The sequence below is a fragment of the Panulirus ornatus genome, chromosome 42 (genome assembly GCF_036320965.1).
Source record: "Panulirus ornatus isolate Po-2019 chromosome 42, ASM3632096v1, whole genome shotgun sequence".
Classification (NCBI taxonomy): Eukaryota; Metazoa; Arthropoda; class Malacostraca; order Decapoda; family Palinuridae; genus Panulirus; species Panulirus ornatus.
This window is the reverse complement of record NC_092265.1, coordinates 28,976,406-28,981,882: the sequence shown is the minus strand read 5'-3', so window position 1 is coordinate 28,981,882 and position 5,477 is coordinate 28,976,406.

Below are 5,477 nucleotides of genomic sequence, written 5' to 3'. Positions count from 1 at the left end.
TCTTAAATGCTGAGTGAATACTGTCTTAACCTAGTTATTTTGCGTTGGATTTTATCTTAGATATCCAGAGGATAATATATTCTGGGGCTTATGATTATTATGCTTTCAACACCTTTTTCAATTTCTTATCATCTTTACTGGCTAAAAGGCCTTGGTTCTTAACAAACATTTAATGCATCACACTACATATTCTTAATAAATCATTCATCACATCAGCCATAATATTTGTACTTTATTCTTCAAGTTCTCGGTAACATTCTTAAATATATAACACATTCGTCTGACGCAACTAGATGCATATACCTATATCCACACGTTTAGATATATACATATGGTTCTTAGTTTATCATCTTTTAACTCCAAGTTTAAGTGATCCTTCTAAAGAAAATACTAATCGGTACCTTGGATGACGTACCTGAGTCTTTATAACAGAAATAATGAACAACTCCTGATTGTTGAGGTTGTGCATACCGGTTGAAGACCATTAGTTCACCAATGTTGTACTGGTAATGATAAAAGTCAACATGTATATAACTTTAATGTTTGACATATACTATGGATTCAGGCTTTATGACTGTTCATATGTTTTCAAATATACCAACATTACATTGACCCTATACGAAATACTACCATTAAATTGTTTGGTCATAAAGGAGATATTCTGATCACTCCAATAATACACATGTATGTTTACCTGGTACAAAGAGATCCGTCATATTGTAAAGCCCTGTGCCAGCCAGGCAGCCAGCCTCCCTAACAACAAACTACCTGTTAGTCAAGATCAGATAAAGAGCCGGGTTGAGGTGAGGGCCCGTACCAAGCATAGACCTAGCGACCTGTCATGGTACAGACCAGTCATATGGAGACCTGGTGAATCCAACAATTAGAAACAATCCATATTTGAGGAGACTTGGCAGGTCTAACTATGAACCAATTTTATCATGATCGTACGATATGACCCCGTGCCAATGCTGGGACAAATTGTAATATTGAACTGTATATTGATTTCATATTTCAATGGAATTAACGATAAAGATGAGTTGCCATAATTATGAGGAAACATGTCCACATTCACACTCACCAACCCTACCCAGACAACACGAGTCGTGTTGATCATTTCTACATTCATCGGACACATCCGGGAAGATACTTTTTTACCGTGTGTACTTTACTTTAAAGTTACGTTCATTGGAAATAGAGCGAAACTAACTGTCTGTATTACCAACAAAAATCACTATGAGGTATAGATATCTATCTACTAATGACGGCACATCTGATGTCACTCGCAGTAATGAACACAACTGGTGGGCAAACGTTTGACCTCAGATGAGGTGAAGTACTTTATCTTCAATATGATTGTTAACATGGAATAATGTACCAGTTAGAGTGGTTGGAAGCAGCATTATAAATACGTTTCACAATAAACTTGATAAATATTTTCCTTCAAGTTCAAGACTAACATTATTTGCGACTCATCATTAGTCACACTGACAATATACAGGTTTATCTTTAGATTATCTGTATGTGTTCCACTACAGTAATGTATGAGTTCCTGATATCTTCCACTACACTAATGTGTGAGTTCCTGATATCTTCCACTACACTAATGTGTGAGTTCCTGATATCTTCCACTACACTAATGTGTGAGTTCCTGATATCTTCCACTACACTAATGTGTGAGTTCCTGATATCTTCCACTACACTAATGTGTGAGCTCCTGATATCTTCCACTATCACCATCAGCCTCGAAGTGACCCAGTGGTCCACTGCTGTATGGATACCTTTACATTCCTTTGTATAATGGAATATTTGTAACAACACAGTAATTAATCACATCTGAGCAATCGGGAATTTGACAAGGCATTATCAGCTCTACGTCCTATTGGCGGGCCATCATAGAGCTATAAGGCTGTGGTCATGTTTGTCTGGATGTTGATGACAGGGGCTTCCTCTCTTATGTGAATAGCTTCTAATCTCTGTAGTCTCCTGCGATCACTACAACTAGTAATGATTTTGATGTTATTCATTATAATCTCCCTCGTTAGTCTCGTTCCATGCTTTTGTTCATGATGATGTTTGATTCCACCTTCTTGTAAGTGGAGCGAGAGTCGGTGGCTCAGGGTGCAGGTGTACTGATCATGTTGAGATGAGTAATAATGGATATATGAGCATACATTGGTGGGTTTCCTGTATATTCTAAACTTAAACTTGTTTCCTTGTCTATGGATCATGGAATCTAGAAATGGTAATATACCATTATTTTCATTTTTCTACAGTAAATTTGATGGAAGGTACTAAATTGTTAAATAAGGGGAGAAATATTTGTAAATTTTCATTTGTTCGTCAAACACAAAGAACATCATCTACATACCTAAACCAAATTGCATTAGAAGGTAAGATATCCTTTAGTAATTTTGTTTCAAAACATTCCATGTAAAGATTACTTAGTACAGGTGAAAGAGGGTTACCCATTGCCATACCAAATTTTTGAGCATGATAATCTCCATTAAATTAAAATACACAGTCTTTTATACACAATTTTATCAGTTCAATGAAATTAGACTTTGAAGCAGGTAAATGAATATCATCCAAGACATCAAATGAATATTCTAAATGGTCATCAACTGGAACTTTAGTGAAAAGTGAGGAAACATCAAAGCTAACTAGTTTAAAATCAAAATTTACATTGATATTGTTTAGCTTGTTGACTAAATCTACATTGTTCATGATATTAGAATTTGATACCTTACCCAATAAAGGGCTTAATAAAGAAACTTACCATTTTGACAATTCATATGTGATGGAGCCTACTGAACTCACTATAGGCCTTGCTGGAAAATTCTGTTTATGTGTTTTGATAAGTCCATACATATATGGCAATGAAGGGGACAAAGATGACAAACTTTTGATGAGAGAAATGTTACCTTTCAACAACAACTTCATTTCTTTATTGAAATGAGAATTAACTGCTTTTAAGGGATTTTTACTAAGTTTAGAATATGTTGTGTCGTCATTTAAAAGATCATTCTATTTAACTATTTATAGTTACTTTTGTCTAAAATCACAACAGAGTTAGACTTATCTGCCTTGTTTAATCACGTTAAAAACTATGATCATTGTATTGACTGGAGTAACGCCATCTCAGTTATTAACTCTAACTCTATTACCAAGAGGAGTATCATTGAATCTTCTATCATTAAGTACACAAAGAATTATATATCATCATCATCATCATGTCATCACTGATGACGTCAACACCACCACATGAGACTTGCTGACGTCATCATCATCATCATCATGTCATCACTGATGACGTCAACACCACCACATCACACTTGCTGACGTCATCATCATCATCATGTCATCACTGATGACTTCAACACCTTCATACCCCACCACATCACACTTGCTGACGTCATCATCATCATGTCATCAGTGATGACGTCAACACATAACACTTGGTGACGTCATCATCATGATGATGTCATCAATGATGACGTCAACACCACATGACACTTGGTGACGTCGTCATGATGTGGTAGTCTTGTGTTGATGAGGTCAGGTCAGGTCAGGTCAGGCAGGTTTGGTGGCCGGGTGATTCTAAATATGGCTTCCTCCTCGTCCTCGTCCTCGTCCTCGTCCTCGTCCTCGTCGTCCTCGTCCTCCTCGTCCTCGTCGTCCTCGTCCTCGTCCTCGTCCTGGTCGTCCTTCTCGTCCTCGTCCTCGTCCTCCTCCTCGTCCTCGTCCTCGTCCTCGTCCTCGTCCTCGTCCTCGTCCTGGTCGTCCTTCTCGTCCTCGTCCTCGTCCTCGTCCTCGTCCTCGTCCTCGTCCTCGTCCTGGTCGTCCGTTGTTGTTCTCTGGTGATCGAGATATGATGATATACCAGTAATTGCTGTGTCACATACAACATACCATCATTATTGTTGCATCAAGACAAATGGCTTCCTACAAGTAGCATTTGTTGATGATTTAGGATTAAATGATGATGATGACATCCACAGATAATGGTGGTTGCCGGTGAGGCCAAACTAGAAAGTTATATATCATTGTTCTTCATGTCCTCACACATCTCACGTTTGTGCTCACCTGACCCACCACAATCACCTGCAATGATCCAGCACTAATACACCATCCTATGGGTATCCCAGTGTCCCAGGTATGGGTATCCCAGTGTCCCAGGTATGGGTATCCCAGTGTCCAAGGTATGGGTATCCCAGTGTCCCAGGTATGGGTATCCCAGTGTCCCAGGTATGGTATCCCAGTGTCCCAGGTATGGGTATCCCAGTGTCCCAGGTATGGGTATCCCAGTGTCCCAGGTATGGGTATCCCAGTGTCCCAGGTATGGGTATCCCAGTGTCCCAGGTATGGGTATCCCAGTGTCCCAGGTATGGGTATCCCAGTGTCCCAGGTATGGGTATCCCAGTGTCCAAGGTATGGGTATCCCGGTGTCCCAGGTATGGGTATCCCAGTGTCCTAGGTATGGTATCTCAGTGTCCCAGGTATAGGTATCCCAGTGTCTCAGGTATGGGTATCCCAGTGTCCCAGGTATGGGTATCCCAGTGTCCCAGGTATGGGTATCCCAGTGTCCCAGGTATGGGTATCCCAGTGTCCCAGGTATGGTATCCCAGTGTCCCAGGTATGGGTATCCCAGTGTCCCAGGTATGGGTATCCCAGTGTCCCAGGTATGGTATCCCAGTGTCCCAGGTAAGGGTATCCCAGTGTCCCAGGTATGGGTATCCCAGTGTCCCAGGTATGGGTATCCCAGTGTCCCAGGTATGGTATCCCAGTGTCCCAGGTATGGGTATCCCAGTGTCCCAGGTATGGGTATCCCAGTGTCCCAGGTATGGGTACCCCAGTGTCCCAGGTATGGTATCCCAGTGTCCCAGGTATGGGTATCCCAGTGTCCCAGGTATGGTATCCCAGTGTCCCAGGTATGGGTATCCCAGTGTCCCAGGTATGGGTATCCCAGTGTCCCAGGTATGGGTATCCCAGTGTCCCAGGTATGGTATCCCAGTGTCCCAGGTATGGGTATCCCAGTGTTCCAGGTATGGGTATCCCAGTGTCCCAGGTATGGGTATCCCAGTGTCCCCGGGATCTTTCTTCCATGGTTCTTAAATCTTGGTGGAATGGTTGAGCCAGTTCCTCAGTTAGGTTGTCTGGCCAAGTGGGTGTGGAGGTAATGCACTTTGATGTTCATTTTACAGCCAAGTTGAGGGAAAGAAGATGGCAGGTTCTCCACTAGTTCAGGGTAGTTATCTACTTTATGGTGACCAAGACAATTCCTTACAACCACAGTGAACGAAGACCATGCCTCTGCCTCAACATTGGTCATTGAATCTTGGAAATGTGGGTCTTTCATGAGTTCCATGATTTGTGACCCGTCGACAATACCTGCCTTCACCTTGTCCATGATCAGCGCTGGACATTTTCTGCATATGTAGTCAAAGCAGAGTGTTCTTCTTTGTTCAAAACCTTCA